The 21673-nt window shown below is 52.3% G+C and overlaps 1 protein-coding gene across 4 annotated transcripts in view; it reads left to right on the top strand.

Annotated features, from left to right (window-relative positions):
- CNTFR (ciliary neurotrophic factor receptor) overlaps positions 1 to 21673 on the top strand; it is a gene marked incomplete at both ends in the record, with an annotated part of 209952 nt that overhangs the window by 33411 nt on the left and 154868 nt on the right. For 3 of the 4 annotated variants that reach the window (XM_080371309.1, XM_080371310.1, XM_080371312.1), the window contains one exon: positions 21567 to 21671. Of the gene's footprint in view, positions 1 to 1689; positions 21672 to 21673 lie in introns of those variants that run through there. The other variant, XM_080371311.1, reaches the window with a different exon arrangement.

The raw sequence follows: 21673 nt of genomic DNA on the forward strand, positions 1-21673 counted from the left end.
CTTTCTAGCTGTATTCAGGGTCCTCTTCACCTGTGGTATGCCTCTGATGGCAGCTGAATGCAGTGAGTGGGGTGGCTCTGTTTAATTGCCTTGCTGCCTTTATAGCTCTGATGTGTGCTAGACGTGTAAGAGGTTGCCTGCCTGGTGTCTGCTTGAATGGTGCCGTTGGGCTCCCGCAAGCTGCAATGCTGAGACTTGTGCTACGCCTTCCTGCTCATTAGCAGACATAAGGCAAGCTGAGGGGGCTTCCTCTGGATGCCACATGCTGGGGGGCAGCACCCCGTGTGGTCAGCACCAGCGGCTGAGGTGGCCAGGAGCCAGTGGGGACCACTGACAAGGGAAAAGGACAGAAGTCTCCTGGTCCCTGGAATGATACTCAGCGCTGTTTCAGGGGTGTTCCCCAGTGTTCCACCACTGTTTAAGGGGTGGATATAATTCCTCAGTGAACACTTCTGTGGGGGTCGCAGTGTTTCATCCTTTACTGGCACAAAGCTCCCTCTTTGCTCCCTCTTCTTGATGTAGCGTTGGCAGCGATTCTTCTGATGAAGTGGGACCTATGCTGCCTTGCCGACAGCTGTGTGGAGGCCAGGGGAGACAGAGTACTGGAAAGGTGTACAGCATCTTCTGCGGTGACTTCTGCAGCAGGTCACTGCCAGCAACGTGAGAGCAAGGTTCTTGTCCTGGTGTCCTGCACGCTGTCATCTCTCTTAGCAAAGCTGCTTGCACCATTGTAGCTGCCAACAAGGACTGATGCCACCTTCCCTCCTGGGCTGGGGGGATGTGTGGGGTTTGCACGGCGAGGTTTTGGTAGCAGGAAGGCTTCGAGGGTGGCTTCTGTGAGGAGCTGCCAGAAGCTGCCCTGTGTCTGACAGACCTAATACCAGCCGGCTCCAGGACAGACCCACCGCTGGCCAAGGCTGAGCCGCTCAGTGACGGCGGTAGCGCCCCTGGGGTAACATGTTTAAGGAGGGGAAAAGGTCGATTCCCAATAGCAATTGCAGCTGGGAGAGAGGGGTGAGTCTGTGTGAGCCCCGCGGCCCCCGGGCCGGGGCAGGGGGAGGCCGGGGGGCTCCAGGCGCCGCAGCAGCGGCTCCCCCAGCCCGCGGGGCGGCCCCCGGCGGGGCGGGCCGTGCCCCCAGCCCGCGGAGCCCCCGGGGGAGCAGCTCCCCCCCCGCAGCCCGGGCAGGGCCCCCCCCGGGGCAGGGGGTGCCCGCAGGGGGCTGTGACCCGCGGGCGGCGGCGCTGGAGCAGCTCCGGGCAGGGCCCGCGGCCCCGCGGGGAGAGGAGCCCGGGCCGGGCCGGGCTGGGGCAGGGCCGGTGCCCCCGCGGGGGGCCGGGCCGGGCCGGGCTGGGCCCGAGGGGCTGCGCCCGCGGGGGGCCGGGCCGGGCCGGGCCGGGCGTGAAGAGCCGCAGCCCGTGGGAAGGACCCACGGCGGAGGAGGTCGTGGAACTGCTGCCGTGGGCTGGAGCCCGGGCTGGAGCGGGGGCAGAGTGAGGAGCCCCGTCCCCGAGGGGGAAGGAGCGGCAGGGACAGTGGGTGAGGGACTGACCCAGCCCCCATCGCCCAGCCCCCTGCACCGCTTGCTCGGGGTGTTTTCTGGTCTGGGTGGTAATGAAATGAGCTGATTTCCCCAAGTCGAGTGTACTTTGCCCGCGATGGCAATCGCTGAGGGACCTCCCTGTCCACACCTCGACCCACGAGCTTTTGCTATATTTTCTCTCCCTGCCCAGCCGAGGAGGGCAGCAATGGGACAGCTTTGGTGGGCACCTGGTGTCCAGCCAGGGTCAGGCCCCCCCAGGGGACTCCAGGGAACACGGAGGGGGCTCTGAGCTTCACTCCCGGGGGGGTGACCAAGTGGGAGCCCAGTGGGATGGTGGGCACCACGGCTTGTGGGTCTGCTGTGCTCCCCCACGACCTGGAGAAGGAGTGTCAGAGCTGCCGGAGGCTCTGGTTAGTGTGGGAGGACAGCTACAGCACAACAGCCTTTCTGGTGTTACCCTAAGGTAAACCAGCTTGGCAGGGAAAAGTCCCAATGCCAGAATGAAACGTCCTCCTTAATCACACCCCACCATATATATATTCCTCCAGTGAAGAGTCTTCTTTCCTAACCAGGAGTGACATTGGTCGGGTCTAATTCACAACAGAGGGCTTTTGTGCAGCAAATCTGACCCAAAGTGTTAGGAAGGTTGGCTTAGTTTTTCCACATTGACTATTTTGCCTTCCCTGTAGGCACTGAGGCAGAAATATACTTGCTAAAAAATAGCATGCTCTGCCTTTTTGCAGTGGCTCTGTTTATTTTTCTAAAGGGAAGTTACATTCTCCATCAGTATAAATCAGGGACAGTTGGCAGTGCTGTGTCCCTTGGCAGGGTGCTGAACTCCATCGAGAGATGAAGAGTGGAGGGGCTTGAACAGGGGGCTGCAGTAACCAGGTAAAAGCTGGGAGGCTGCTCTGGTACAGGTGGCCTGGGAAGTGCTTGAGAAGTGCCTGTTTAACATTAGAGCAGCAAGTCCTACAGTGTAACCCATGGTGGGTTTTGATCTGTGGGCTGATAATCCCGAAATGGCTCTTGGACAGTTGGTTTGGATTTTCTGTGTATTTGAAGTCAAAACACCTGGAGTCCCTCTGGATCACTGATATTCTGTATGAGTTGCAAACTGGAGATGTGTTTGGGCTCAAAGCCCCGAAGACCTGGATCTTGCTTGCTGTTTTAGAAATGGCTGGACCTATGTGCCTTGTTTTGTCTGTAGACAGATGCTGGCTGTCTCTGTGCGTTGATTAGTGGCACAGACTGGCTCATTGTCATGGTTGGTGTTAAGGTTAAATGGAGGTCCTGCACTTCAGGATGGGGGGGCAGGGAGGGGTGGGGAATCAATCTTACACTGATCTCAGTGGTAAGGGTAAGCTAAGTGTATTGCCTTTTCACCAAAAATTAAATCCTTCAGCTTTTGAGGTGTATCACCAGCATCTCAATTTTGCAGGGGCGTCAGTGTCCCTCCTCTTTCCAGTGTGGCTTGGTTTTACACAGTTCTGTGTGGCCACACCACTGCTTTCCTCTAGCTTTGTCCTGTGCCAGCCTTCCCCTTGCATCCTGGGTGGTGTGGCCAGTGTCCGGCTTTCCCCTTTCCTACTGGGGTGCTGCCTGCATCCCTCTGCCTGGCAGCAGGCACAGGGCTGAAGGGAAATGGACCTTGTCTGCCTGGGGCTCCCCAAGGGACTTGGATGCAGGGGGTGCCTTGGGGAGCAGGAGAGGTATTACTTTCCAGCTGCTGTCATGTCAGTGCAGGCTTGCTACAGAGCCACAGCTGCTGTGGGACTGGGGAGAGGCTCTCAGTCTCACTAGGAAGTTTTTTTTTCTCTCAGCAGCCTCCTTTGGTGGCCCTGGGTTAAAGCCTTTGACCTGATGAGGTCTGGAGAAGCTGGACTCCTCATAAAGCATACTTGGGGAAGGGCATCTCTTAGGGTTGTGTCTGCATTACAGCAGGATTTTTACTTGGTGGCAGCATGCCTGGACTTAGCATCCTGGCAGGAGGCTGCGTGGACCCAGAACTGTGTTTGTCCAGCTGCTCTGGTGTCTTGCAGCATCCACTGAGCTTGGTGCTGCTTCCAGTGCTGGAAGGTGCTCCATGGGCTGGCAGTGCTACAGGTGTAGTGGTGTCTGGCTGTCAGGTTGCATCCTCTCTGAGTGTCTGACTCCTGGTATCTCCTCCTGCACCAGAAGGACAGGCAGGGATCTGCCTCCCCCAGATACTGCAGGAGCATTTGCAGTGTGAACTCCCTCTGTGCCCTTCACTGGCTGAAGAAGTCCTGATTTTTATGTTAGTGTCCTCCACACACTTCCCTGTTCTCCTCTAGCAGTGCTGGACCCCCCTGCCCCACACCTGATTTATTGGACTTTCCCCATCTCTGCATCCCTTTTGCTTAGATACACCTCCCCAGCCTGGTGGTGCCGTGGGGAGAAGCATCCATCATGGAGCAGGTACCAAACTGCAGTGGGGTTTAACAGAGATGCCATCTTGGTGCATCCTAGCCTGTATCAGTGCCACCAGTAGATGCCACATCTGCTGCCAGCCAGATGATGCCCATGGGTCCCATTTCCCATGGGCAAGCGGAGGCAGTGGCAGGCATGGGGAGGCCATTGAGTGCATTTTAGCAGGAGGCCAAGTCTGCTTCTTGAAGCTGGGAGGACAATGAAGGCGCTGAAGCAGCCAGAGCACAGCCAGGGCAGAGGGAGACAGGCAGGCAAGGGGAAGCCATGCAAATGGAGACTTTGATGTGGCTTCGAGGAGCGGGGCTGGAGCATTGTTCCTATCACATCACATCAGTTTCACATTCCTCATGCAGGAGTGATCAACGCTTTCAGGGCCTGACAAAAGAGCGGGGAGATGAACAAAAGGGAGAGGGGGGGCTTTACCTACTGCAGAATAGAGGCAGAGGATGAATTGCTCTCTTGGCAAGCCATGGAGATGGGCTGGCGGTTGCTGAGCTTTAAAGCACCAGCTTAAAATTTTTCTCTTTTATTTAAAGGAGGGGGGAAAAAAAAGGTAGGAGAAAGGGTTTCCTGTGTGCAGACAGAAGGGGGGATAAATAAGATAGCGTGACAAGTGTCAGTGGTCATCTTACATTCCCTTGCCTGGTCTCCCCAAGCGATGGCTCTCAGCTTATCGCAGAGGTGTATTGCGTCCTCGAGGGGCCTGGCAAACATGGGTTTGATCCAGACTGCAAGGTGAGAGTACTTTTAAGGGAACCTTCTTCCAAAATCAGCAGTGTAAGTGGGTTCGGAAGGGGGATGGCCACACACAGCTGAAGACTGGGCTCTGCAGACCTATGGAGAGCGTTTGCATCAGCCCTGGTACAGGGGGAAAAGCTGTGTTGGAGGGAGCCATGGGTTGTGCCCGTCTCTGCTAGGGTGGGGTGTGAGGAGGAGGGTGTAAGAGATGAGGAAGCATTTAATTTTTTCTGCTGGCCGTCCTGGGGATCCTGTCTGTTGCTGCAGGGAAGCTTCGTGATGTCCCTGCACTGGGCTGGGTTTTGCTGGGGCCGGAGAGCACGGATGGAGCACAAGGCAGCATGTGGCACAGGGTGAACGTGTCCACATGTGTGCGTCCATGCTGCCATCTCAGTCTTTGCTGCATCCTCAATAGCTGAGCCCAGAGTCACTGAGCACTGACTGCCCACTTGCTTTTCCGTCCCTGATTCCTTCTGGCTCATGCCTGTCACTGGCTCTTCTCTGTCTGAGCCTGGGGTCCCCCTTCTGCTTTGCCCTCAGCTCTGTGCTTTCTCTGGTGTACACTAGTATCCACTTACCTCAGGGAAAAGTGCATTAAACCAGCTCTCTGGTCTTTTTTTCCTTGTATGTGCTATATGCAATTTGGCTTCTGCCAGTGTCAAGTGGAACTGCATCCCTCAAGGGTGCTCTAGCCTTTCTCATCCTTCCCCAGAAGCCTTTTTCCTGTGGAAGCACAAACCTTGAGCATCATCCCCACCTTTCATCCACCCCCTGCTCTCCCAGCCCCATGCACGGCTCCGGCTGCCCCCCCTTAGCCCTGACCCACAGCCCGATCCCCTCCCTCCAGCCCCGGGCCTCTCTGCCTGAAAGGCTGTCAATCAGGCTGAATTGTCTGGTGGTTTTGTGATGTGGAAAGACTCCCACCAAGGAGTCAAGGGCCAGGCTGAGACCTTTAAACTCGATCCCATTTGCGTCTTAAATCAAACAAGAATCCAGGTCCTGGGATGGAGGAGGAGGTTTAAGGGGATGCAGAGGCTCAAAAGCCTCCACTGCACCTCCTGAGTTTTCCTGGAGCCCCTTCCCCACCTGCACTGTGTGGAGCAAGGGAAGTGCTCATGGCCCTGGAGTATAGGTCTTGTTTCCTTCTGTAGCCCTTTGCTCTGGGGCTGTCCCGAGACGCTGGAGGTTACAGCAGTGCTTCCTTTAGTGCTAGCCCTTTGCACAAACCCTGCTGCCTGGGGTACATGGCAGGGAGGGGTGCTCTGCACTGAGCCAGAGGGAGGGTTGAGAGATGTGCTGGGAGATGGAGACTCTGCCCTGGGGAAGGGGAGGTTTCTGGGTGCATGTGGGCCTGGGGAGGTGAGCAGAGCTGCGCTCTCTGGTCTCACCAGTCTCTTGCGGCTGCTAGTGCATAGAAGGATTTGGGTGCAGAGGACAGATCTGTGGCAGACTGATGTCCTGCAGATGCTTGCAAGGTTAAAAGCAGTATTTTGCCTCCACCCAAGACAGTACAAGCAAGCTTGACCTTTTTGGACTGTTGTCACTGCAGAGGGCAGAGTGCCCTGTTCCCAGTGTGCCTCTGTCTTAGTGGCTTGAATCACACAGTGCCTGGTGCTGCAGGTCATCCACTGGTGCCCTCAGAGGCAGGGTGGGGGGTGGGGGGGCGTGGGGGGCGGCAAAACCACAAGGCAGCATGTTACGTGTCTTGAATTCTCCATCTGCTGCCAGAACAGGGCATCAGGGCAGGTGAGGAGACTTAAAAGACCCTCTGTCTTGTTCCTAGTGTATATAGAGATGAGCTCAGTCTCCCGTCTGCAGAGGGAAGATCATCTTAAATGGCAGGTTGACATTTCTACTTTTTCCTCTAGAAGAGGGTTTGACAGCAGCTGAACTAGTGCTGCCTCGTTTCCCCTGGAGTTGAGCCCCATCCCATCCTGTGGGGGCTGCAGGGGGGCTTGACCTAGAGCTGCTGGAGAGAGGAGGGAGAGCAGGGCTGGCTGGGGAACCAGTTTTTGCAGCTCAGCTCGTAGCTGTCTCTGCCTGCCTGTGAGCAAAGAGTTTGCTTTTCTTTTTCTCTTCCAACTTCTTTCTGAAGTCCACGTAGGTGAGAGATTTAATTTTGTCTTCCCGAGGGAAAGCTGGAAATCTCTCTTCCCCTCACTGAGCTGTGTTTTCAGGAGAAGCCTGGAGCTGCCTTAAGACGTACAACCTCAGAAATGCAGTGTCTGTGTTTGTTTTTGCATTCTGGGCAAAGCCAGGGCTGCTGCCAGTGCTAAGTAAATACAGAGCTGCCCTAATGAGTGACTGCAGTAGCCAGGGCCATGCTTGCTGCCTGTGTGAAGCCAGATGGATCTGTCTGGGGACTTGAACAGCAGCCTTCTTGCGACTAGCAAAGGCAGAGCCACTGGCATTTGGATTACCAGCTCTCCTGTGCTTTTAACAGAGTGCCAATGTTTGACAAAACCATTAAGTTAAATTAAGCCCTACGCATTTCAAATGGATTCTGAGACTTCTGGCTGACTCGCTATTAGCAGAGCTGTCTCTTCTCCCTTTCGTCTCTCTCCCCCCACCCCCCTTTAATTCCTTCTATGTAGCTGGTTTTACTGCTGACATAAAAAAAGCAACATGCTGGGACTCAGGGAGAGACCTGGCATTGGGGGTGGCACTGCTGTGAATCCAGGCATGCCTGGTCCCACCACGGTGGGCAGGGAGGATGCTTGAAAGGGTTTGCTCTGGGCAAGGCCTGTGTCCTGTAGAGCCTGAGCATGGGTTGGCCAGGGATGCTCTGGTCCCTGTGCAGCCCACAGCTACTCTTGCCCGTTGCCAGTGTTATTTATGGCACAGGCTGCTGCTTTCCTGGGCCGTTTCCAGAGAGCAGAGAAGTATGCTCTCGGCTCCGAGGGGCTCATGGTGCAAGGGTAGGGGATAGTGCAGAGCATCTGTGGGAGCGGGAGCAGTCGCAGCACAGTCACCTTGACTTGCCTCTGGCGAAAGCGAAGGACTTTAAAGAGGCACAGGGCGATGACCTTGTAAATGGATGCATGACCCAACTGCTCCCCTGTGGCGTCAGCTGCTTTGTGTCCCTGATACTGGCTGTACAGTCCTGTGGGGCTCGGGGTGGTGGTTGCTGGGGTCTCATTTGCACAGCTGCATCTCAACTGTGCAAGCTCTGCTAGACACTGGTATGAGAAATGCTGTCAGCTTCCCCCTGCTCATCTTGTGTAGCTTTTCTTGGGATAGAACTCCTGTGGGACTTTACTGTGGCTACTGGTGGAGCTATTGCTGCCCTGGAGCATATTTTGGGAATGGGCTGTGAAGCTAAAGATGTTGAGCAGAAAGCACGAGAGCGTGGGTGTGGGGCACCAGCCCACCCATGACACTGGCTCGTGGAGGGATAGATGGCCTCTGCTTGGAAACCAAAGGCTGCTGCATCCTGGAGTGTGTGTGGGGTCAGGAAAGGGAGAGTGGTGGCATGGAATAGGCTTAAAGGCCAGGGACAGGAAAGCACTGATTATTAACGTGTAAGAGTGAAAGTTTTCCAGGTAGTAAATGTGCTGAGGGAAATCTGATGGAGCTTGTGGACTAGGGAGAAGATAACAGCAGCTGGTTGATTGACCAAAGCTGAAAATGGCTTGCTGGTGTCTGAGGTTTGCAGCACTCTTACCTGCTGTTCTGTAATCCTGGTCAGTGGCAGCACGTTGTGCCAAGTTCAGTCCTGGCAGAGAACATCCCACATAGCAGCTCCTGCTGCTCTGCCTGCAAGCTTCAGATTATTAATTGCAGATGATGTGGGGACTGCAAGCTTTGGGGAAGCTGGGCTGCACTGCTGGAACAGCCTTCCTGCTGAACAGGTCACTGCTCCTTGCACTGAAATGCCCTCAAGCACCTCCTCTTGTGTGCACCTCTTTTTGCCCCTTGGTCTTTGCTGCCTAGGCCCTATGCTTATCAGATCACTCTAAGATGTGGCCTCTTGATGCATGCAGCTCCCCTCTTGCTCTCCCTGTTGCAGCTTGCCTGGAGAGGAGCCAGGAGCTGCTGGAGGAAAGACTTCAGCATAAGAACAACATGGCTGGGTTTGGGTGTGCAAAGTTGGAGTGTTAAACTGTGGGTTTACACCCAGCAGCTTCTGGGTGAAGACCTGGAGGCAGGTCAGCACCATGCAGACTTCTGTTGACACCCAGCACGTGGTGCTCATAGCCATATCTTCTTGCTGGGTGCAGCCCCCACTCCCCATCAGTGCCTTGTTTCTCTGGGTGCTCTCTTGTTATTTCCATGTTCGTTAATGCTGATACGCTCAATTGCATCAGCTCGTTTCCAGGGATCAAGTGCAATCCTGCACCTTCATTTGCATCCCCGCTGCCTAGCTGTTGCCCAGGCAATGCCAGGTGCTTTGACATCATTACCCAGCCAACTGGCATCCTCTCTGCCCCATTAACCTTGCCGTAATTGACTTTGAATTGAAGGAATGGTGGTGGGGGAGGACTGTGTTGAAACAGCAACTGTTTGCATCACAGTGGAGCAGGGCTCTTTGTTTTTTTGAAGGGAAAACTGTGGCAGTTGGTTATGGCTACAACTGGGTTTGGGTAGGGTTTCTTGCCCACTAGGAAGCCATGCAGTCTGTCTTGGTTTGCAGTATTTCCCCACCACCGTCTCCCATGGGAATTTGATGTCAAAACTCATCAGTAGTTGTCATCGGGGAGCTCCGAGGGTTTGTGGAGCAGAAGGATGGGGTTGGAGACGCTGATAGCAGTGGGTCTGTGTGGCCTGGGGAAGGGAAAGTGAATCAGGGTGTCGTGGGGCAGGTCTTACTGCTGTTTTGAGCCCTTCTATGGGAGAGGAGAGGTAGGAGATGGAATAATTTTTGGAAGCAGACAGGGACAATACAGCAGATAAAAATCCAGTTTGGAGTATCTGATTGTTTGTCAGGCACTGAGAAGTATCTTGTCCCCATTAGTGTGGTTAAACACTGCAACAGGAATATGAGATGGGAAAGGTCCAGCCTTGGAGATGCTCAGCCCTAACCTGTAGCAGCCCCTCAGTGTGACCTGAGCTGGCTGGTCCCGCTCCACCTGCATGGTATTAGGTTGAGATCGGGGCCAGTCTGTATTATTCTACAGCTCTGATCCTAAATCCGTTCTGGTAACTAGCAGTAGTTTATTTCTTGGTTAAACTTTTTTCTTTTTTAACTACAGTGTTGACCTAGGATAAAACTTCTCCGGAGTTTTTCATATTTAAATGTAGAATTGGCTTTTGTGGATGTTTTCTTTTTGCCCCCTTTTAAGCCAGAATCACCCAAACAGACGCTTTGCTACAGAATCTCTATCACTGAATTGGCGTCTCCCAACAAGCTTCACTGCGCAGTTTTCTGTCAATTGGAGTGAATTTTATTTATTCACCTTCTGCTTGCGCAGCACCATGGTCGCCAAGTCTTCCTGCATTCGCTTGTGCTTGTGACTTGTGCTGGATGTAATTCATTAGGTTTAATTGGGCTGCCCAAGGAGAAGGGTGGCGTGAGAGCGGGTGGATGGAGATCTGTGTCAGCTGCTTGATGGTCAAACCCAGCAGAACTTGTCCTGCTCCAACAGACCCCTGTATGAGGCAGGTCTGTCCACTGTGGGCAAGTGCTGCACTTCCCTGTGCAAGAGAGGAGCTTCCCACGTGCTTCAAAGTTGGGGCAAAGGGGTGCAATACTTCAAGCTTTACTGCCCCTTATTAAGGAATTATTCTTCATTATTTATTAATACTACTATTTAATTACTTATTACCTCTTACTTATTAAGAGAGGAGGTAATTCTGCACTGTGTTTCTGAGCTTTCCAAAAGGCAGGGCTCAGAAACTTGTGGCAGGAGGGTTTTCTTCAGCTCTAGGAGGGTCAGCTGGCCTGATCTTACCTGTCCGGCATGGGCTGATTCTTGGCATTGCTTCATCACCTCATCCTCTGCAAGATGCAGGAGTCCACCCAGGGCCAAGCAGAATGGGGACTTCTGGCTGTACAAACCTTTAAGTGCTGCTGGGATGGGGTGATAGGGAAATTATTCATCCCCGCCAAAATAGGAGATCTTATTTGGGGGGTACCCTGGGGCTGTCACCCTGATTACTTTGTTACAGAAGTCTGATGGTTGGAATTGCTGGTGCTTGCGGGTGTTGGCTTTGGATTTGCACTTGGGTCCAACTGTCAGCTGGGAGAGGGTGTTTGAACCTTTGGTTGTCACAGTGGTTGGAGGCAGGTCAGGGCTGTAAGAAGTGAAGGATTAAGAGATCCCTGGGCAGCTTGATCTGGAAGCAGTGCAACTGTGTCTCCAGCAGCTTTCCTGGGGAGTTCAGGATCCTCATATCGCAACTGCAATCACTGAGCCATGCTGTGAGGGGGCATAGCTCTGCTTCTGTTTCCCCTAGAGCTAACTGAGCTTAGTATCAATTAGCAGCTTAATTTGTAATTAATAACTTGCTCTCTTTTTTTGAAATGGCTTGTGGAGGGAGCTAACACAAGAGGTTCACGCAGCCTGAAATGTGCTGCCATCAACTGCCAAGGAGCGTCCTGAGATTTTGGGGTAGTGGGTTGTTTGGAAAGCAGGGAAGCAGCCCTGGCAGAGGGGCATGATGCAGGCTGTCCTGGAGATGATTTGGGGGGCTCAGAAGTCTAATGCTTTTCTGTCTTTGTATCTAGGAATGCTGGCTGGTAATCCTGGGCCAAATCTTGTTTTATCCTGTGGCACCACCGTGCAGAGATCCATGCTGGGAAGGTTTGGGCTTGGCTTGGGTGTGCCATATTGAGAGAGGTGTGCAGAGCAGTCTGGGTGCTTTGCTGTCCTTCCATGCTTGCAATCCTGCTGTGACAGCTCGTCCAGCAGTGCTGGAGGTTGTCTATGTGTGTGATGGGAACTACGAGGGCGATGGCAGAGCCATTGCTTCTCTCTGCCTGTGGCAAGCTCTTTCAGCAGCACAGGTTGCCTGTGTCCCAGAGCCTGCAGTCCAGCTTCCTTGCAGGTCTTGGTGCATTTCCCTTCCCTGTCCATATGGCTTATTGCTTTCCCAGCTGCACCAGCTCATGGTGGTGTGTGGGGACTCCAGCCTGCTGAGTGACTTTTGCACAGGGAGCAAAGGCCCCTGCAGTGAAGAAGTTGGGGCTGCCCTGCCAAAAACAGCAGTGAGTGAAGAGAGAGGCAGCTCAAAGATGCTGCCGGCCCAGGGCCACCCAACAGGGATGATTTTGGCCTTCCTCATACCTTGTGGCTGTCTACCAGCTCTCAAAGTAGCCTTCCTGGTACTGTCCTGAAAGGAAGAGCTCGATGTGATGATGATTATCCCCCTTTTTCCTGCTCCCCATTGTGCTCCATCCTTCTCAGGCATGCCCGCTCCGTGTGACCGATCCAGAGGACTCCTGGCTTGCATGTGCCTCCTATCCTCTGCACAGTCTGTCCCTCTCACTTTTATTGGTGCCTGTACTTGTTGTAGAACAGAAGAGCTGTGGTTCTTTTTCTTCAGCATTTATTCCTGAACAACTGGTTGCTGCTTCATTTTCTGAGAACTCCAAAAGAGTGACTCTGACATGTTCAGGGAGCAAAATGCTTCGATGTTTCACCTTGCAGAGGAGACAGCCCAGTAAACGCAAAGAGGCTATGTGCAGCTGTAGGAAGCATTGGGGAATGGTGGCAGGATGCCAGCACTGGGGGATGCTGTGCGTGACCCAGGTCGGGTGGGACACCGGTGTCTGAGGGACAGCCAGTCTTATGTCACTTCATCCTTCTCTTCCCTGTGTGAGTGGTGTAGCTGGGTTTAAGTTGTTTTTTTCCATTTCGAGGCTTTTCAGTGCTCAGCTGTTTGAGACAAGCGTTCCCATAGCATTTGAGGCTTTCTCTGTGCAGGAAGAGATTTGCATCTGAGTTGCTTGGCATTCATTTGCCGTCCAGTGGGTCTCATGTCTGGAAAGGTCTACACTCGAGGCAAAAGCTGAGTTAATTTGCACTGGAAGGCGGGCACACTTTGTTTTGCATGTTGGCTTCTTCTTGCAGAAATCCCATTTGAGGTATTTGTTCTCTTCTATTATTGAAGCCATGTTACGGGGCATGGCAACCTCCCTGAAAGGCCGGAAAAAGAGAGAGCTAGCCTGAAAGGTGCAAATTAAACCTGTGCTCTGCTATAAACAGCAGTTGCACTGTTAATGTGGACCCTTCTCCAGAGTTTTGATGCTCTTTGCCTGCAACTTCAGGAAGAAACGCTCACAAAGACAGTCCTGTGGGAAGCAGAGCAGGCTCCAAAGTTCAGTTTGCAGCTAGATTGGATGAAACGCCTCTAAAATTCAGGGGAAAATTGCCAGAGGGTCTTTAACTCTCATTTGAGTCAGCTCATGAAATGATCAGACAGAGCACGGTGTTTTGGTACAGCTTGCCTAGGAAGAAGGATGCTTGGGAAGAGCAGCTGGGTCCAAGGGGCCCTGGTGCTGCAGAAATCAGGGGAGGAGTGTGGGGAGGTGGCTACAGTGCTGCATAGACTGGAGTTGTTTTGGTCTGGAACTTGACTACACAAAAATTCTGTTCTTCCTTACCTGGGTGCCAAACTTGGGAGCTGTGGGTCATCTCCTATGCCTTCCCATGGTTGCTTTCTTCTGGGGATGCTCCAGAGCCCACTGCCAGCTCCCAGCAGTGTGTGGTGTTCTTGCCCCTGGCTGTGCATCCCAGGGAGCCATCACCATCGACACCCCTGTGACCATGGGTGCAGCAGGAGGACTCCCAATGGGCTGGGGCAGAGACATCCCAAAAACATCTCTGCAGGGAACGCAGCTCCAGCTACAAGTCTGGAGGAGATTAAAAGCAGGAGAGGCCATAAACCCGATTTCCTGTTTGGTGACTTGGAGCTCTGCTGTGCTTTGGAGGTGTTTTGCGTAGTCCCCAACTCACCCCAGCCTGGAGTTGCCACTGAGACCCCAGATACTTCTTTTTCATGCCCTGCAGCAATGTCAGCACAGTTTTGATGGGTAGAAGGTGATGGCTGTGAACTGGCATCAGCACTTGAGCTTTCCTTCACCTCCCCTTGTGCCCTGTCCAGCCCAGGAGGGAGCTGGGAGGGGCACCCATCCATAGTGCCAGGCCCATGCCACTTGAGGAGGGGCTGGCACTGGTGGAGAGCCAGCTGTGGGATGCACAGGGTTAACCAGACATTGACAGTAAACAGGAAGAGAGGACAAAAGCAAGTCTGCTGTAATTATGTAGCATTTATTATTAATATGCTGGAATTGCTGGAAGCAGCCTCTGTAATGTGAATACTGATACAGAGGTTCAGAAGACAATTTAGCTCTCATCTGTCTGTTTATTAGCTCCCTCAGCTCTGGTGGGCAAAAAATTAAAGCCTCATTTGCTACTGCCTTGTTGCATCCCCTCTTTCCCCTCCCCCCCCCCAAACTCCTTTCTGTTTCCATAAAGAAACCTGTTCTTTGTTTGTCCTCCCACCAGGCGCTGCAGTGATGCACGCCGTGATCCTGGATAGCAAAGCAGACTTTAATCCTTGACCTGAGCCTGCCTGTTTGCAAGGCAGGGCCCAAAGCATGACGCTGGGCCGTGCGGAGCTGTTGCCTTTCCAAGAGCAGCACAGCTGTGGCTGATGCTGGCTTGGGATGTCCCAGCTCCTGCATGGCAGAGATGAGCATCCTTGGGGCAGCAGCTTTAGCAAGACCATACTGCATGCGCTGGTGAAGCTTGAGGTCCCCAGTTTATAGAGTGTTTTGATGAGGGGGGAGGGCAGAGGAGCTATGTGTTTCTTTAGGAAGCTGGCTAGGAAATATTTAAAGGTTGCTGCGGTGGAGAGAGCAAGAAGTTGTTAAACCAGCTGTCAGGAAGTGCAACAGGTTTCCTTTTTCTTCTGTGGCTTGGTAAGATCTGCCATTCGAACGTCTATCCAAGTTTCTGAGCTTCAGCCTGGGTTTTCTCTGTGTATCCTGAGCCTATAGGACATCCATTCCCTTATGTATTATACAGTAGTTTAAAGAGGATTAAGACAATAGCTAATCTAAATGATGAATGATGTAGATTGCTCAGCTTCTGAGCCACCGGGGGTTTTATTGCACACAGATTAGTGAGCTCAGTAGCTAAATATTGGGGCAAACAGTATAAATCCATGCAGATAAGCCTCTCTGGCTTGAATAGGATAGAGGGATTTCGAAATGGGCTTCGACACCGCTCTGCATCTTGTCACAGTGTCTGCAGCCTCATTGCTGATGCGACGGATGGAGAAGGAGGCCCAATGGCTGCTGATGCACAGCCCGGGTGGGTGAGGAAATAAAGCATCCAGTGCTTATAGGTCCATGCCGTTATCGGATATGGATGGTGGCAGGAGAGGGAGGGGATCAATGCCACTCGACTCCCTGCCACTGGAGCTGGCTGTTTCCTTGTTGAGCCTGGGCAGGGGCTGATCCATCCTCTGAGAGAGCAGCCTGCAGCAGGATAACGTCAGCTGGTGATGCTTTTATTGCATAAACGGGCTGGTGTGGCAGGTACCTGCCCATCCGTCCCAGCATCAGCGCCGGGACAGTGTTGGCAGCCCCCAGGGAGCGTGACCCATAGGAGAGAGCTTTTACTGGAGTGGAACTGGCAGCGGGTTTTTCTTAAGCTCTGAAGCTGAGGGGTTTAAATCTTTTATTTATATGTCTGGTCGAGTCTGTCAGAGTTGTGTCAAATATTTTTGACAAGCAAAAATGCCATTTGCTTCAGCTTAATGAAAAATGATTCCCCACCCCACCACCCCAGGAACTAAAAGAATTGTAGTTTCAGTTGCAAACCCTAAAAGCTCCTCAGGAGAAAAAATAACACCAACACAAAGCAAAACTGAAAAAACCTTCCGATAGTTGTGGGAGTTGGCTGTTGGAAGAGACTCTGTTGGTGTTTTGGGTCTGCGTAAAAGGAGGGTCTGGAGAGCATTCAATCATACAATATCTCCTTTTATGAAGCTTTCTGGGCATATTATTCTAATGAAGTTTAATGGCACTGATTTCTTCATCTTAACTGAGTGTGTCTTTTCCCAGTCCCACATCATTTTAATTCGTTCCTCTTATGAGAAGTATGAGAGCCGGGACTGGCTTGACTCAGTGCAGACGGATAACCGTCCTGGTGGTTCTCATCCCTCTTGGTGGGGATGCAATCTTCCTGTCATCTGGCTGTCTGAGGCTGAGGGATGTGTTGAGGCAAAGCTTGCATCAGGACCAGGATTTGTCAGAGGACCTGTTCTTGAATTTTCTCTGCTCCTCTTGAAATCATTTGTTTTCTGCCATTTAGTAAGGATCTGTGTGAACATCATGGTTTGGCCAACACATTGCGTCTAGACTGAGGTCCAGTGGTTAAGTCCTGTCTCCTCCTTTTTCCATTTCCCTCTTCCCAGGCTGAAAAGTTGTGGTCTGCTTGATGTGCCCTGATCGAGAACCTGTTTTGTTCTCCTTCCCCAGTACCTATTGTGGTCTCATTACTCCCTTTCTGAGGTCTGAGAACCACAGCTGTGTGTGGTGTCTAAGTGGCAGTTGCATAGTAGACTTGTATGGTGGCAACATGGTCTGGTTTGTGGCAGAGGGGTGCTGGACCCTGTGGCATAGCTCATCTAATCTGCAGGACACAGGTACAAGCTCTGTTGGGAAATGCAGGGTGGATCTGTGTCTGGGTTTTATCTGGTGTCTTCGTTGAGTGAGATCTGGGTTATAATTCAGCCTGGGTCGTGGCTGGCTGTGAAGAAGGTCTGGGTGCCACAGCTGGTACTGCACATTGAACCCCCAGCTGGGTGGGTAGCGTGGGGCTGAGACACAGGATGCTGCAGTCAGGGCAAAAAGTTTTTTGCATTGTGTTTTTCCCTTCCCCTCCTGAGATTCGGGTGAGGCTGGTTTTGTCTGAGCCCTCCTTTTTGGGGACAGATCTCCCTTCTCCATAACCTCATCCAATGCTCAGCAAGGGAGACCCTTGCTTGGGGATCAGCTGGGAGATGGGTAGGGCAGTGGGACAAGCCTATGAACACGCACCACTTAATCCCACAGCTGAAAGGTTTGTCTGGTGTATCCTGAGTCAGGATCAGGCTGTGTCACAGCCTGGTCCCCTGCTTTGTGTTGTGTCCCCTGGGAGCTGTCAGGAGGCTGCCTGAGCCGTGCGGTAACATGGGTCTCGGGGATGCATGCAAGGTCAGGAGTCTGCTCAGAAATGAGATTGGTGATGATGCCACCAGTGCTGACAAATGGCCTGTCATTAATCTCTGACTCACGGCAGCGGAGAGGGCAGTGGTGGAAGAAACCCATGAGGTCACTCGCAGCCTCTCTCCCCAGGGAGCTGCACATAACTTCCACCCCGAACCTCTCCAGATGGGGTGGGCACCCATCCCCAGGGATGGTGGGTCTTTTCCTACACGCCTGCCCTGAGCATGTTTGTGTGCAGGTGAAGGTGCATGATATCACTCCAGTCTAGCTCCCATCAAGCTCCTAAGCATCTGTGAACCAGCCACATGGTGCAGGTGGTGCAAGCCCTGCAGCCCCTCTTGGGGACTGGTTCCGTCAAGTGGCACAGCACTGGCTTGGCAGTGGTGCAAGCAGGATGAAGGTTGAAGCAAAGCTTGCATTACCAGCGTGATGCAATACCATTGTGATATGTGAGGTGCTGTGCTGCTAAGGAGATGCTGCAGGGAGCTGGGGGAGACCAGATCTGGGGTGCCCAAACCCTGGGTCCGCTCCTCCGGGGCAGGACGTTGCCTGGGGCCACTTTGCTGGGTGCTCAGCCCTCTTGCAGAGCAGCCTTCACCTCCTCTCTTGCTTTTTGAGTCCCCTGCTTTTTACAGAAAGGAGGTCTTTCCTCAGGTGTAAAAGGCTCCTTGAAGAATACAGCCAAAACAGCCAGAACCTCCTGTGGTAGTGGACACTGGTGGAGATGCTGTACTCACTGCTTAGCCATGCTGGCAAACTGCACTGGGCTGAGCTGCAATTCAGGGCTGCTGTTGATGCTATGCGTACAAACTTTGCATGCGTGTGGGAAGCAGGTGACTTTCTCCTCTGAATTATTTGGGTTTTTTTAATCTCTTTCCGGAGGAAAGGAGACGCAAGTTACTCTACCTCTGACTCCCTGCAGACGCATGAGCCTCTTGGCTAGTGCTGGGGAGTGGCAGAAGACAAGGGCACATGGGATGAGATTTCCTTGCCTGAAGTGGTGGAGAAGGGTGCGCTGAAGGGGGTGAGGAGGTGCTGGTTTTGGGGGTGCAAGGACTGCCACCAGCCCAGGCTGCTGCAGCCACAGCACAGCCTGAGCTGCGCCTTCAGGATCCTCCCCATCCACCTTTGCTGAGCTACAATTTCATTTTTCACTTTTCTTCCATCTCCTCTTAACTGGAAGAAGTCCTAAATAAAGTTGCTGTCACTTTTATTTATGGGCGCAGGGGAAGAGGTGGACAAAAAGCCTGTGTGCTCCTGACAGCTACAAAGCAGCCGGCTGTTTTTCTTCGCTCGTGTTGGCAAAGCAATTGATCTGGGCACAGGCAAACACCCTCCTCGGGTGTGTGGGGCTCCATGTCTCCCTGCCTGGGGGGGTTCGGGAGGATGGATGGGAGGGGTCTGCACATCCTGGCTGCTGGCCATGGGGCTTTTGCAGGGCCAGGCTTGTCTGGGAACACCTGTCCTAAAGTCCTGGACCCCAAAAAATACAGATGCATGAGCTTGCCTGCCTTAAAAATCCATCACAGGCTTCTTGTCTCCATCTTGATTGGTTCCAGTGAGGTCAACTTTTTTTAATAACTTCTGGACTTCGGCAGGGAAAACTATTTCCTTCAGGAAATAATATAATTAAGGTTGCCTGACACTTCTGATTATAAGCCCCTGTCTTCAGTTGCTTGAAACTATGCCAGCCTTTAACCATTTGGACTGAAACTTCACATGTCTCTGCCTCCGGCTGAATTTTTTTGGAAAATTTTAGCAAAGAAGGTTTTAAGCTGCTCTCAGAACACAGTTTGGGGCAGAAAAAGGCACTAATTTATCCACAGCCTAAAAAAAAAAACAAACCAAAACCAAGAAAAATTCTTGCAGTTTGTGCTGAAGCAACCCTAGCATCTTTGCACTGTGAGACTGGGTCTGGTAGTTATGGGGAAGGTTTTCAGCCAGGCGTCAGGGATCTGCATGTTCCTGACGCCATGAAAAGCCACCTTCCCTGTGCCAAGTTGCAAGCCTCTGAAAAACACTGCTGTGTGGGTGTATTATATATAGCGTGTGCGGGGAGGTAGCAGCCGCTCTGCTCCCACAGCAGGAACTACGCTGCTTTGAGCACATGTGAGTGCAAAACCTATGCCTGCCCTAGCTCTTGCACAGCCTTGCCACTGGGAAACTGCGGGCCCCTTCTGTTGATGCAAGTAAAACTCATCGATCCCTGATTGACATAGCCCTGCCTTATATTGGGAGGAAAGATTTTTGGCAAATGCTGATTATCTGTGTTTGGTTTGGGGTTTTTTGTTTGGTTTTTTTTGGTTTGGTTTTTTTTTTTTTTTTTGTGTTGTTTTGTTTTTTAAAGAAGTGATTCAGTTATCCCTTAGCCCTTGCTGTAACATGTAGATGCATCATGCGGGACGTGCAGCATGCAATGGATGGATGCTGGGCTTCCTTCAGCATTTTGCACAGACTGAACAGTTAGTGCTTTTGCATTGCAACAATTGCAGGTGCCTCCTAATTCAGCTTGTTGCTACATAAATGGCCAAAATGAGTATTTATGGGGGACAGCTCTGCCAGGTCCTACAAAGCAGGTGTGACATTGATGAAGTGTCCTGACGATGCATTGCTGGGACCCCAAGTCCCCGTGATGCAGAGTGAGCTCAGGACTGGTGCCAGCCCTTCTTCAGGGACCTGTCCCAGGACTTATCCCAGTTCTGTGGCTGGTGATGTTTGCTCCTTATGTGAGTCTGCCTGAGCTGTGGTCAAGGCTGTCCCCTGTTTTGAGGTACTCTAGCTCACAGATCTTCCCACTGGCTCAGCAGTACTTCATGCTGTGAGCCAGGTCCTTCAGATGGTGACCTGCTTTGGACCTGCTGAGCTCCTCCAAAACCCAATTTGACTTCAGCCTGGTGTTCTTAAAAAGCAAATCCATGCTTCAACTGCCATGGGGAAAACTGGGCTGCTGGACCTGCAGCAGGGCTGGCTTGTCCCATCAGGAGAGTGCACAGAGGTGACAGAGGTTGTCAGTCCTTTCCAGATGAGCAGGTTCCAAGGATATCTCTCAGCAAAGGCATTGGAATTTTGCACTTTGTATGCAGCATAACACACTGTCCCTACGAGACTTGTGTCCGTACAGCTTGAGCAAAGGATGCTGCAAAAACCTCTCCAAGGGTGCTCATGCTAAACCCATCTCTCTTGTCATATTCCTGCCAAGCTGGAGCGACAGCCCAGGCGGGTCCCTGGCAGGTAGTGACAAACGAGCCTTGCTGCTTGCTGTAGCCTGGTGTCCTCTGTTCCTCTTCATCTGTGGGTCAAAAAAAATGCCACCAAAACTAAGAAGTTCCTTTGGCATTGCAGAGCAAAGGGAGACTTCGTGGGGAGGAGCCCTCTCTCCTTGCCAGTCACTTGTCAGCTCTGGGGTGCCTGGCAGAGCAGCTCTTGAGTGATGGGGCGTTGCGGGTGTTGGGCTTGGGGCAGCTGGAGTTAAATTTCTTGGTGGCTGACACCTGACAAGCATGATAAATTGCTGCACACCATGGCTGCCGGCATGACAAACAGTCTGCTTCCCTCCTTTTAAGCTCTGGGAAAACTTTTTAATTATTTCCCAGCACTTTGCAAATGAGGGTTTCTCCACCAGGCACCCAGCACAGTTTTTGGGGGGGTGTTATATATTTATTTAGGTTCTGTAGGCGAGTGAGGGGTGGACGGGGGTTGTAGTTTGGGTTATGTAGCATCCTCCCTCTGACTCACCATGGGCTTTGGATGGGGTCCTGGGGAGGGCTCTGTTGAAGATCACTGGCTCAGGGTTGGGTGCTAATTAAAGCATGTGGTGTTCCAGGCTTGGAGCTGCTGTCACCCTCGGGAAAGATCTCTGCAGGAGTGACTCCCTGACTTGCCTTTTGCAAGTGGAGTTTGGCTTCTATTTTTCAGTTTTAATAATGTGGAACCATAAGACTTTTTTTCCCTCCTCAAAACATTTAAAAAGGAGGGGCGGGGGTGTGGGGGGAACAACACAAGCGCAGCCACAAGAGCTAGATAATGAGCACGGGTCTCAACTGATAATTTGTTTGTCTAACACGAAAAGCTTATTTCTAACTGAGGGCACCACTCGTTACGGTAATGCTTCAAACTCCATCTCACTAGGCAGCATGTCAGATGTAGCACGGAAAGTCTCTCTCCCATTTCCAGTCCTCAGTGTCCGTGCTGCAAAGCCATACGTGCATGCTTTCCTCATCACGCTCCCGGGTTCAGTCAGATTGGCCTCTCCCTGCATGGTTTAACACGTGTGTGAGGCTTTGCAGGATTAAGGCTTAGGCAGTACAAGATCTCATGGGCAAATGCCTTGGTGCTGGGCTGACATTTTAGTGCTGCTATGCTGTTTTGGCTGGGGAGCATTACTGTCTGTCTTTAAAGAGTATCAGGGATGCTCCAAGCTGCAGTATTTTTTTAACCCCTCTCCCCTTTCATCTCTCTAAATTGAAATAATTAAGCAAATGCACGCTTTGGGGCTTGACTGTGATGCTTATGTAGGAGGGCTCTTCATCTGACCTAGCTTTGTGTTTGCACCAGTTACCTGCAGTTCTCAGGGCTGGAAGACGGATACTCCCCACCCTTGGTTGTTTTGTAAACCTGAAGTGATGGCAGAGCTCTACCTGGTAACCTGACAGGTTCTCTCTTCTGTTTTGTTGAAGAAAATCCCAGATCTGAGCTGCGAGGATTGGTCAGGCATCCAGAAGAATCCCCTGGACGTTGATGAGAAATAGGGGACACCCCAAGGACTCTGGACTGGTGGAGAGGT

The sequence above is a fragment of the Falco punctatus genome, assembly GCF_963210335.1.
Source record: "Falco punctatus genome assembly, chromosome: Z".
NCBI classification, from domain to species: domain Eukaryota; kingdom Metazoa; phylum Chordata; class Aves; order Falconiformes; family Falconidae; genus Falco; species Falco punctatus.